This window comes from Scyliorhinus torazame, chromosome 8 (assembly GCF_047496885.1).
Source record: "Scyliorhinus torazame isolate Kashiwa2021f chromosome 8, sScyTor2.1, whole genome shotgun sequence".
Lineage (NCBI taxonomy): Eukaryota > Metazoa > Chordata > Chondrichthyes > Carcharhiniformes > Scyliorhinidae > Scyliorhinus > Scyliorhinus torazame.
In genome coordinates this window covers 209316285-209328687 of record NC_092714.1, presented here as the reverse complement: position 1 = coordinate 209328687, position 12403 = coordinate 209316285, and positions in this window count along the sequence as shown.

Below are 12403 nucleotides of genomic sequence, written 5' to 3'. Positions count from 1 at the left end.
CGCCGGCTGAAACCTCTGACAGGTTGTGCAGTTGAGCACCATGTTGGCTATGTCTTCATTAATACCCGGCCAATATACCGCCTCCCGGGCCCTTCGTCTGCATTTTTCGACGCCCAAGTGGCCTTCGTGTAGTTGATGAAGAATCATCTGGCGCACGCTGTGCGGAATAACGATCCTGTGCGATTTCATAAGGATCCCGTCTATATTGGTGAGATCATCTCGCACATTATAAAACTGGGGGCACTGCCCTTTTAGCCACCTTTCCGTCATGTGGCGCATCACTCGCTGCAGAAGGGGGTCAGTCGCCGTCTCTGCGCGTATGTGGGCCAGACTAGGATCATCAGCTGGCAGATTTGCTGCTGTCAGAGTCACGTGTGCCTCAATTTGACGCACGAACCCCTCTGCATCTGGTGGTGTGCTCACTGCTCGGGAAAGAGTGTCCGCCACGATGAGTTCCTTCCCCGGAGTGTAGATCAGTTCAAAATCGTACCTCCTGAGTTTAAGTAAGATGCGCTGGAGGCGAGGAGTCATGTCGTTCAGGTCTTTGTTAATGATGTTGACCAGGGGGCGGTGGTCAGTTTCGACCGTGAATCGTGGCAGGCCATACACATAGTCGTGGAACTTGTCCAGTCCAGTTAACAAGCCCAGGCATTCTTTTTCGATTTGCGCGTAGCGCTGTTCGGTAGGGGTCATGGCTCGTGAGGCATACGCAACCGGGGCCCATGATGACGTGCTGTCTTTTTGCAGGAGTACCGCTCCAATACCAGATTGGCTGGCGTCTGTTGAGATCTTTGTAGGGCGAGTCGTGTCAAAGAAGGCCAGCACTGGTGCCGTGACCAGTTTGTGCTTGAGCTCCTCCCATTCCCGCTGATGCGATTGGTGCCAGTTGAATTCCGTCGATTTTTTTACGAGATGGCGCATATTTGTTGTATGAGAAGCCAGGTTGGGAATGAACTTCCCAAGGAAGTTGACCATGCCCAGGAATCTTAAGACAGCCTTCTTGTCAGCCGGTCGTGGCATGGCTGTGATGGCGCTAACCTTGTCTGCATCGGGACGGACCCCTGACCTTGAGATGTGGTCCCCGAGGAATTTCAGCTCCGTCTGGCCGAAGGCACACTTCGCACGGTTGAGACGCAGGCCATTTTGTCGTATGCGGGTAAAGACACGTCGTAGACGATGCATGTGTTCCTGCGGAGTGGTGGACCAAATGATGATATCGTCCACATATACACGTACCCCTTCGATGCCTTCCATCATCTGCTCCATAATGCGGTGGAATACTTCAGATGCCGAAATGATGCCGAATGGCATCCGGTTGTAGCAGAATCTGCCAAAAGGGGTGTTGAATGTGCATAGTCTTCGGCTGGCCGGGTCCAGTTGGATCTGCCAGAATCCTTTGGACGCATCCAATTTAGTGAATATCTTGGCTCGCGCCATCTCGCTGGTGAGGTCTTCTCATTTCGGGATGGGATAGTGTTCCCGCATGATGTTGTTATTCAGATCTTTTGGATCTATACATATACGGAGCTCGCCAGAGGGCTTCTTTACACAGACCATGGAGCTGACCCATGGCGTGGGCTCCGTGACCTTGGATAGGACCCCTTGGTCCTGAAGAATCTGCAGTTGTGCCTTGAGGCGGTCTTTGAGAGGCGCAGGAACCCTGCGAGGTGCGTGAACGACAGGGATGGCGTCCGGTCTGAGTCGAATCTTGTACGTGTGTGGCAATGTCCCCATGCCTTCAAAAACCTCCTGGTTGTGAGCGAGGAGGTAATGGAGATTTGCGTGGAACTCAGCATCCGGGAAGTCGGATATCTCATCTGGAGAGAGAGACATAATGCGCTGTACCAGGTGAAGGACCTTACACGCCTGTGCGCCCAGTAACGAGTCCTTTGATGAGCCGACAACTTCGAAGGGGAGTGTGGCCGTGTACCTCTTGTGAGTCACCTGTAGCTGGCAAGATCCTATGGACGGGATGACGTTCCCGTTATAGTCAACCATCTTAAGCCGGGATGGTGTGATGGGTGGTTTGACCTTCATGGCCTGGACTGCAGAGTAAGCAATCAGGTTGGCGGATGCGCCGGTGTCCAGACGGAAGGCGACGCGCGATCGGTTGACCGTCAGGGTGGCACACCACTCATCGGCTGGATTGATGGCATTGACCTTGTTGACATCAATGACGGAAACTCGGAAGGCATCCTGGTCATCTGCATCACTTAACTGGAAGTCTTGATGCGTGGGCTGGACGGTCCTGACTCGTCTGCGAGGTTGTCGAGGATGCGCCGGATCCATGGGTTGAGCCGCACGACAGTGGGCTGCGTAGTGGCCCATCGTGGCACATCTGTGGCACTGTCGGTTTTTTGCAGGACATTGCCCTTTTAAGTGTAGACCTCCACAATTGCCGCACGTCATGACGTCACGGCGTTCGTTGCGCCACTGCGCATGCGCAGTGCGATCTTGCGGTGGGCGCGCCTGCGCAGTGCGTCCCTCGTTGTGGCCGTTAATTTTGGCGCGCACCTGCGCGGGAGACCGCGAAAAGCGCGGGAAGCGGCCGCTGTCGTCCGGGCCGTGGGTCGGGAAGTAATCGACGGCCTGGATGCGTTCGACGTCGTGGGCGGCCTGGCTTGCCGATTCGACGGCTGGGGACCCCCTCCGTGCCAACTCGGACGCCTGAAATCGGGCAAAACGGCAGGTAGCATTTTCATGGAGGACACAGGCTTCCACAGCAGACGCTAAGGTGAGGCTTTTCATTTTAAGAAGCTGCTGGCGTAGGCCACTAGAGGCAACGCCAAAAACAATCTGGTCCCTGATCATGGACTCTGTAGTGGTGCCGTAACCGCAGGACTGCGCTAGAATCCGGAGGTGCGTCAAAAAGGGTTGAAAAAGCTCCTCCTTACCTTGCAGGCGTTGCTGAAAGATGTATCTTTCAAAACTTTCATTTACTTCAACTTGAAAGTGCTGGTCCAGTTTGAGGATGACCGTGTCATATTTGGCCTGGTTTTCGCCTTCTTCGAACACCAGTGAGTTAAAGACATCGGTTGCGTGCGGGCCTGCGTAGAAGAGGAGCATTGCAATCTTCGAGTCATCCGAGACATTCTGTTTTTCGGTGGCACGGATGTACAGGTCAAATCGCTGCCTGTAGAGCTTCCAGTTGGTGCCGAGGTTCCCCGTGACTTGCATCGGCTGCGGTTTGCCGGTGTGGTCCATGTCCAGAATGGCAGGTTAGTAGGCAGGTATCGATCCACTCCTGTACCATGTGGTGTTGGGTGTTCTGACACACAGATGAGCCAACACAGTTGCATATGGTACAACGCTTCTTTATTTAAACTTACTATTTACAGTTTGGTCTTTGCACTCTGCACGTGGGGGGCTCCCTGCTTGTGGTGTTTTAACAGCTCTTTCTTGTTCCCTTCTCCCCAGACCTACTGACCACCAGGTGTCGTGCTCGTGCTTTTTATGTGGTTGGTGTTCTTGTCTGTGATTGGTTGTGGTGTTGTGTACTCTGATTTGCCTGTTAGTGTGTCCATCATGATGTGTGTGTTTGAATATCATGACAGTTGCCTCACCCAAGGTACCGCAGGAGGGCGGGGGGGACGTTTTCGGAAGGAAGGGGTTGCGCCCCAAGGCATGCACTTCCATTCCCTGTAGCTCCTGTACTCCTCGCTCTGCGCTCTCTCGGGACAATACTATTTGAATGGCCTGTTGAAAAGTCAATGTTGTCTCCGCTAACAACTTTCTCTGGGTGGCCGCATTGTTAATACCGCAAACCAAACGGTCGCGTAACATTTCTGACAAGGTCTCACCATAGTCACAGTACTCCGCAATCCTGCGTAGCCTGGATAGAAAATCGGCAAGGGATTCTCCAGGGGTCCTCTCAGCGGTATTAAACCGGTAACCCTGGACTATCGTGGACGGGGTTGGGTTAAAATGTTGCCCCACTATATTCACAAGTTCATCAAACGTTTTGGTGTCCGGCGCAGCTGGGTACGTAAGGCTCCTAATCACCCCAAACGTATGCGGGCTGCAGGCGGTGAGCAATATGACCACCTGGCACTCGTTTTCGGTGATATTGTTTGCCCGGAAATAGTAACGCATCCGTTGTGTGTACTGTTTCCAGCTTTCCAGCGCAGCATCAAAAACATCCAAACATCCGTACAGAGGCATGGTATAATAGAAAACAACTTCCAACCTGTATCCAACAAAAATCCAGGGAGATGGCTTCAGCAGTGTAGACAGCTATTCACTTTAACCTTCGTCGCCAGTTTTGTAAGGGCCACGAAGAATCCAGCACGAGTTTTATGGATACAAAGAAAAAACATTTATTTACCATAACATATATACATAACACTAGCAGCAACTTCCCTTGCTACATACTCCTTCCTGCTGGTTCCTGAACTGGCCAGCTTTATTTATACTAGGAGTTTACTCATGGTTTCTCCGCCCCCCTCATTGGGGAAGCTCATACTCCCACAGGATTGTGGGATAGTCATTAGTCCCCAGCCAATGGTAAGTGGGCAGGTTATAACAGTATGTCCAATGTTTTTTCATGCATGGACATGAAATGATCTGTCTGGACTGCACGCAGAACAATACTTTTCACTGTACCTCAGTACACGTGACAATAAATCAAATCAAATCATTTCTGGTATGCTTCTTAACTTGTTCTACAGGAATAGGAGTAATATCGACTTCTTTGAAGTAGAAAATATTATCACTCAAACAATTCATTGACAACTCGTTAGGTAAATGTAATCTAGAGAGTCTATCAGTGTTCCCATGGAGATTTGATTTCCAATATTTTATTGTGTATGTCTGTGCTTCCAACAGCAATGCTCATCTCTGCACCTGACTTGCTGCTAGAGATGGAATACCTGTGTGCAGCCCGAGTGTCGCTGTCATTGGTTGATGATCTGGCAGTAAAGTCAATTTCCTTCCATTTGGGTATTGGTAATAATGTTTAATTCTGAAAATAATGTCTGGATCTTCCTTCTCTATCTATACATTTCTGCTTTGTTCAAGGATCTTGATGCAAACGCTTTTCACCATTGGGTATTATGTGGGAAATCACTGCTCCCACCCCATAAGGTGGGGCATCACAAGCCATCTGCAAGGGTAACTTCAGATCAAAGTGTGTCAGGGCTTCTGAACTTAGTACCTCTTTAGCTTTTTTGAAAGGGTGCCTTGATCTCGAAGTAAATGTGAGGATCTCCCACTCCCCCAACTCATGAACAATGGCACCCCTGCAGACATGGGCATTACATCCCGCTCCCAAGTGAGCACTTGCCATTACAGGTCGCTGAGCAGCCCCCCCTTTCAGCCCCCGATTCAAGTCACCCCCTTTCAGGACCCCAGCCATTGTGAAGCCCCTTCATATCTCCCCTTCACCGCTCCCCCCACTCTTTGTATCTCCGCTTCACTCCGCTTTCATGGGCATGACCCCCAACCCCCCCCATAGGCCATGACACTGGGGGGGGGGGGTTGGGGGTCATGCCCATGAAAGCGGAGTGAAGGCACTGCCAGCCTGGCACCTGAGCAGTGCCCCTGGCAACCTGTTAGTGCTATCCCCATATTGGAACTGCCAGGGTGCCCGGGTGCCAGGGGGAGTTTCAGGGTACTGCCCTGTCCCCAACCACCCAGGGGGCTCCAATGGCCTCACAGCCCTCCGGAATGGGCAGAGATCCCTGGAGTACCCATCACACTTCATCTCTGCGTGTGGAGATCAGCACTAATCGGCATCTGGATGAGGCCTCACCGTTGCAGTCCATGACTTCCGGGTGTCAGGAGAATGCGATCGTGCATATTTAAGTTAGCCAATGGATCATTTAAATATCATTTCCTGGATCATGCCCAGCAACGCTGGTTCCCATGGGTCGAGTGCCTCGTGCCTGGTTTTGCACGTGGTACGAAGCCCGATCTGAGCCTCTCTATCATGCACCCGATGCAACAAGATTGACGCCGGGAGAAACACGATGGGAAAATTGCACACAAAGACCTTAATCTAGTTCTTATCAGTTATCAAACCTTACCACAAGATAATGATTTCTCATCATCAGCGTTACTAACAGGTAGGACATTGAGAACACAGCTTCCATCTTTTGAACAAAAACTCAAACTAAATATCCTCACAAATGAGCATGAGAATAAAACAGCATGAGGAAAAACAGAGAAGCAACCTTACTTTGTACTTTAATCACAGGCATAAAGCATGTGAGCTGCTAGTGTAGAAGCCTGGGGAGAGATTATGGGTCCAAGATCAACAGAAGGAAGCCACAATAAGTGAAAAACTATGCTCATTTAAGACTGAGATAGACCAGGATATCAGATTGAAAAATCACAGCACTTTATTATCTTTGGAGAGAAACTTGGGCTTACTCAGACCCAGATGATAAAGAAGAAAGACTTCCTACAAGCTCTACAGCCACGCAGGAGAAGAACACTCATGCTAACACAGGGGTGAGTTAGGATTATCCTCAACCTCAAAAGGGGGTGAAAAAGAGATCAGAAAGATTGGCCAAGGCACCTCATAGACTTACCCTGTGAAGTCTGAGGCTTTGGGTGAGATGTAGAGGATGTAAGTATGATAGGAATAATGACCTGGGGGGAGATGTAGAGTAAAGGGTTAACATCAGAATCATACATGTTGCCGATGTAATTATGGTGTCAGATCACAAGATTGAGAAGTAAGAGAGATCTAAATGAAGAGAAGCTTCAACCTCATGTAGACGTCCAAATGTGTAAACACTTGCTCTAAATAAAGAGTACTGGCTTTGAGAAATGACAGACTTGAGTAGAATAATTTGGGAGAATGGATAATCACCAAAATCATTATCCAGAACCTGACTACACAATAATATATCTTTCTCTATACGTGCTAATATTTAAAAAAATTTCACCCCTGTTAGTCTGTTTGTTGCAAAGTATATGGGTGAGATTCTCTGGCCTCCGCGCAGCATGTTTCTTGGTGAAGGGAGGTGGCCCACTATTGGCTGGTGGCGTGACCTTCTGGTCCCGTCGCTGTCAATGGGATTTCCCGTTGAACCCACCCCACGCCGTGGCGGGGATGTGCCATCGGCAGAACCAGAACATCCTGCCGGCATGAACAGATGAAAATGAAATGAAATGAATGAAAAATGAAAATCGCTTATTGTCACGAGTAGGCTTCAATGAAGTTACTGTGAAAAGCCCCTAGTCGCCACATTCCTGCGCCTGTTCGGGGAGGCTGGTACGGGAATTGAACCGTGCTGCTGGCCTGCCTTGGTCTGCTTTAAAAGCCAGCGATTTAGCCCAGTGATGGAAGATCTTGCCCTATATCTCAAAAACTATTGGATAGGTTTTAATGAAACTTGGTACATAGACAGGGTATGGCCCAAGCAAGATTTGATTAGGTTTTGTTAAAGATGCAGATCCGGATCCTGGAATTTGTAAAAGGATCAATTAACATTGGGAGATAGGGCAAATTTACCATTTAAAAAAATAAATATTATGGGTTGTTTTATTTAGAATTTTGTGGGTTGTCTCAGCTGTGTGGTGGAATTTGTCAGCTGTCAAAATATGAGCAGAGTTTTCCGAGCAAGTTGTTGGATATTGATCAGCCATGAAGTCTCTTCAGTGAGATGGAGTTATTAAGAAAATATTTATTTTTTAAATGTTTTCTAGTTACAGAGCATCAGCCAGATAGGGGAAAACCTTGGCTATTAATTATAGTAATGTTGAATTAACACAGCGTAGTGGAGGCATGCACTGTACTGAGTGCCCTCTCTACTTGATAAAGGAATGCACCTATCTGCACCTTAAATTGTGGAGACTGCAGTTAATGTAAGAATTGTCAAATAAACCTGCTATTGTCTAATTCAGTACTTTGAGATTGGGAATTTATTTCACAGTTCATAGCATTCTTTTTGAAGTTTGCTGAATAAATAAATACCCTGAATCTTTTACCATAATAAAACCATGAGAATAAATTGATGAAAAGTACGCACTTGCCAAATTAGAAATCATGCCCGAACTGCCCCACTATCCTTTAATATAGAATTCCTATTTTTTATTTCATATAGGCAGCAGTTATTATTTAGTCTTAACAGTTCATAAAGTTGCCATAGAAACAATTTTCTGGATAATGTATTATCCTGTTCTGCCGTACTGGATTGTTTTTAGTGTAATCGTGTGTTTGATTGACAGCTGATTTTGCAAAGGGTATACTAAAGTGGCAACAGGGTAATCTTTATGCTTTAGGGTTTCAATGAGCTGGAAGTAATCTGCGCAGAACATGCTGTTCCATTATGCCTGATATCTATTTCGGAATCAGTACATATGACTAAATGTGGGATAATATTGGATACATACTTTTCTTCATTTACCTTTTGTCGATCAGATTTATTGATAGCGAACTGTGCACACTCGTACATTGTAACCTAATTTTATATTTGATGATGGATAAAGTCCGATTGGAAAAGAATCCTATCATTTGACAGAGTACACAAATTAGATTTTAGTTATCTCCTTTGTAAATGATTACATTCTGGAGAATGTAATCACAGTGGCGGAAAAAAAATGATTTTAAGATAAATAATACTTGGTTGGCTCTATTTCAATTGGAATAAAATCAGGTGTACCCATCATCTAGTGCACCAGCTGGGCGGCTGCCATCCTCTCTGGTGCCTTGTAATAACCAGACGATAGTCCAGAGGTGAAAAGAATAAAAAAACTAAATGTTATTTAAAATATGTAAGCTCCATCTGCCAGCTGTACCACCAACTGAGATGAAATTAGAATGAGGCTTATCTGATGAGATAAACAGTTTCTTTGCTGCTTGAAACATGTTTTAGCAGCATGTTCTCCTTGGACACTCTTCACAGATATCACAAAAACCTCTGCACAACAAGTGAAAAAGAAAACGTGGCTGCATCATAATCAGCTTAGTCTCTGTCCTCATGAGATTAAGTGAATTGAGTGTGCAATGATTTGTTGTATTTGACGATGATTTATGTCCAATCCCATTCATTGAAAATAGATTGGTTATTCCCAGGAAACAATTATAATTGAGATATATATACACTGCACTGGTTTTGACCTCGTATTGTATTTCTTTGCAGCATTCAAACCACATTTAATGTCCACCCGAGCGAGAGGCAGCATGTATAGTATTCAAACAGAGTCCAGTAGCTTCGTTTCACTGGGTGAATCTGATTTGCTACATTAAGGGGAACTGATGCATCTGGGCCAGAGCTACCTTACACTTTATTTGTCTAATTTTCTCATCCTCTTCTGATGCTGATGGCCCATCTTGTTATTGGGTTTTCAGCTTTTTGGAGCTTTGTTCAAGTGTCTATTCCGACGTGAACTGACATACTTCATGTGTATTGGCAGATTATTGAATTGTGGTCAAAAGTACAGCTGAACTTGATCCATTACCCATGTGTGTACAGATATTACAAGATAGTTGTCAGGATTGGGAAGCCTGGCCGATTTTTCCTCCCTGACCTATGTACAATGAGATCCACTGCTGACTCAGCTAGGGTCCACTAGTTTAACACATCCTGAAGGTCAGACCTGGGACCAGTGTGGTGAATGTATAATTACTGATAATTCACCAGTGCACTGTGTTATGTTATTAACCCTGTGGGCTCTACCAATGGGCCATTGTGTGGCTTCACCCACAGGGGATATGTTGGGGCATGCATGGGCTCCGCCCATGGCTCCACCCCCTTTACAGGAAGTATAAGAGCTGCCGACCTGCGGGGCCGCCTTCAGTGTTGTACCGGTCACAGGCAGGCTCAGTTCTAAGCTGATTAAAACCACGGTTTACTTCTCCACGTGTCTTTGAGTGAATTGATGGTTGCATCAACCAGTAAGCTTTTGAGCGAGCTGTGTGCGCTATTACCAATGAGTAATAGCGCAGCAGGAGCCATTTTTAAGTAATCAATTTGTTAAAAATCTGAGCAACAGAATAATTCATTAGCTTGGATTAAAATTCCTCTAATACTCTGCTTAGCATTTACTTGTATGAAAACAATTTTAAATTAAAAATCATGCTTTGTGAGACTCAAAACAAAATCGATGACAGCCACTAGTCAACAAAAATTAAATAGACTTCCGGTTGCGGCTATGCTGAGCGAAGTCGCACGTTCGGCAGCTCCCGCCAGAAACGGACTTTTGGGCTCTTTTTAGGGGCCCCAGCGGCATTTGTTCGACGGTTCCCAGTGTGGGAAGGTGACAGTACGATTTCCCCACCACTGTATGGATTGGACCAGGAGTGGAGCGGTGAAAAAAGTAATTTTGGTGCAGCGAAAAGTGCGAGGGAGGAAAGCCAAGATGGCGGCAGGTGGAGACCAGGCAGCGTGGGCGCAGTGGTCGCAAGAGCAGCAGGAGTTTCTGAAGCGCTGCTTCATGGAATTGAAAGCAGAGCTGCTGGAGCCGATGAAGGCTTCGATCGACAAGGTGGTTGAGACCCAGAAGGCCCAAGGGGCGGCGATCCAGGAGGTGCGGAAGAAGGCCTCGGAGAATGAGGACGAGATATTGGGCCTGGCGGTGAAGGTGGAGGCGCACGAAGCGCTGCATGAAAAATGGCAGGAGAAGTTCGAGGACATGGAGAATCGGTCGAGGAGGAAGAACCTGCGAATTCTGGGTCTCCCGGAGGGAGTGGTGGGGTCGGATGCTGGAGCATACGTGGTCACGATGCTGAACACGTTGATGGGCGCGGGTGCCTTCCCGAGGCCCCTGGAGCTGGAAGGGGCCCACCGAATTCTGGCGAGGAGGTCCAAGTCTAACGAGCCGCCGTGGGCGGTATTGGTGCGGTTCCACCGCTTGGTGGACAGGGAGTGTGTCCTAAGATGGGCAAAAAGGAGCGGAGCAGCAGGTGGGAAAATGCAGAGGTCCGTATATACCAGGACTGGAGCGCGGAGGTGGCCAAGAAGAGGGCCGGGTACAATTGGGCTAAGGCGGTTCTGCATCGGAAGGGGGTGAAATTTGGGATGCTGCAGCCGGCGCAGGAGTCAGCTGACTTACGGGAGTGCTATGGGGGGAGCAACGCAGCTAGGGGGCACCTAGCTGGGGGGGGGGGGGGGGTGGATGGGGGTGGAGGGAGGGGGGAGGGAGAGAGGGGGGAACTGGGTTGCTGCTGCATTGGCCAAAGGGGAGCTGGAGCTCGGAGAGAGAGTCGGGGTGGGGGTCTGCCGCTGGGGGGAATGAAGAGTGCGGGAGGCGCGGGCACGTGGCTGGCCTAGAAAATGGGATGGCTAATCGGCAGTGGGAATCGAGGTGTGGCGATTTTGGTGGGGAAGCGGGTGTCGTTTGAGGTGCTGAGCATCGTGGCACACAATGGAGGTAGGTATGTGATGGTGAGTGGTAAGCTGCAGGGGGTGCCGATGGTATTAGTGAATGTATATACCCCGAATTGGGATGATGCCGGATTTATGCGGCGCATTTTGGGCTGGATTCCGGACCTGGAGGCAGGGAGCTTGATAATGGGGGGGGGGTTCTTTTTTTTCCCACGTCCATAAAGCCTACTCCCGGATAGACTTCTTTGTTATGAGCAGGGCACGAATCCCGAGGGTGGAGGACACCCAGTATTCGGCCATGGCCATCTCACACCATGCCCCGCATTGGGTGGAGCTGGAGCTACAGGAGGAGCGGGACCAGCGCCCGATGTCGGCGCCTGGATGTGGGCTTGCTGGCGGATGAGGAGGTGAGCGGGCGGATCCGGGGGTGCATTGAAAGCAATCTAGAGGCGAACGATAATGGGGAGGTGCAGGTGGGGGTGGTCTGGGAGGCGTTGAAGGTGGTGATTAGGGGAGAGCTAATCTCCACTAGGGCCCACAAGGAAAGAAAGGAGAGGAGAGAGAGGGAGAGATTGGTGGGGGAGATTTTAAGGGTGGATAGGAGGTATGCAGAGGTCCCCGAGGAGGGACTGCTCAAGGAGCGACAAAGCCGCCAGGCCGAGTTCGGCCTGTTGACCACCAAGAAGGCAGAGGTGCAGTGGAGGAAAGCGCAAGGGGCGGTGTATGAGTACGGGGAGAAGGCTAGCCGGATGTTGGCACACCAGCTTCGGAAGCGGGAGGCAGCGAGGGAGATTGGGGGAGTTAGGCATAAAGGGGGGAACACGGTGCGGAGTGCGGTGGGAATAAATGGGGTATTTAGAGACTTTTATGAGGGGCTGTATAGGTCTGAGCCCCCGACGGAGGAGGGGGGGATGCGTCGATTTTTGGATCGGCTGGGGTTCCCGAGGGTGGAGGAGGAGCAGGTGGCTGGGCTTGGGGCACCGGTAGAGCTGGAGGAGCTGACTAAGGGGCTGGGGAGTATGCAGGCGGGGAAGGCACCGGGGCCAGATGGGTTCCCGGTGGAATTTTACCGGAAGTACATGGACCTGCTGGGCCCTCTATTAGTGAGGACTTTCAATGAGGTGAGGGAG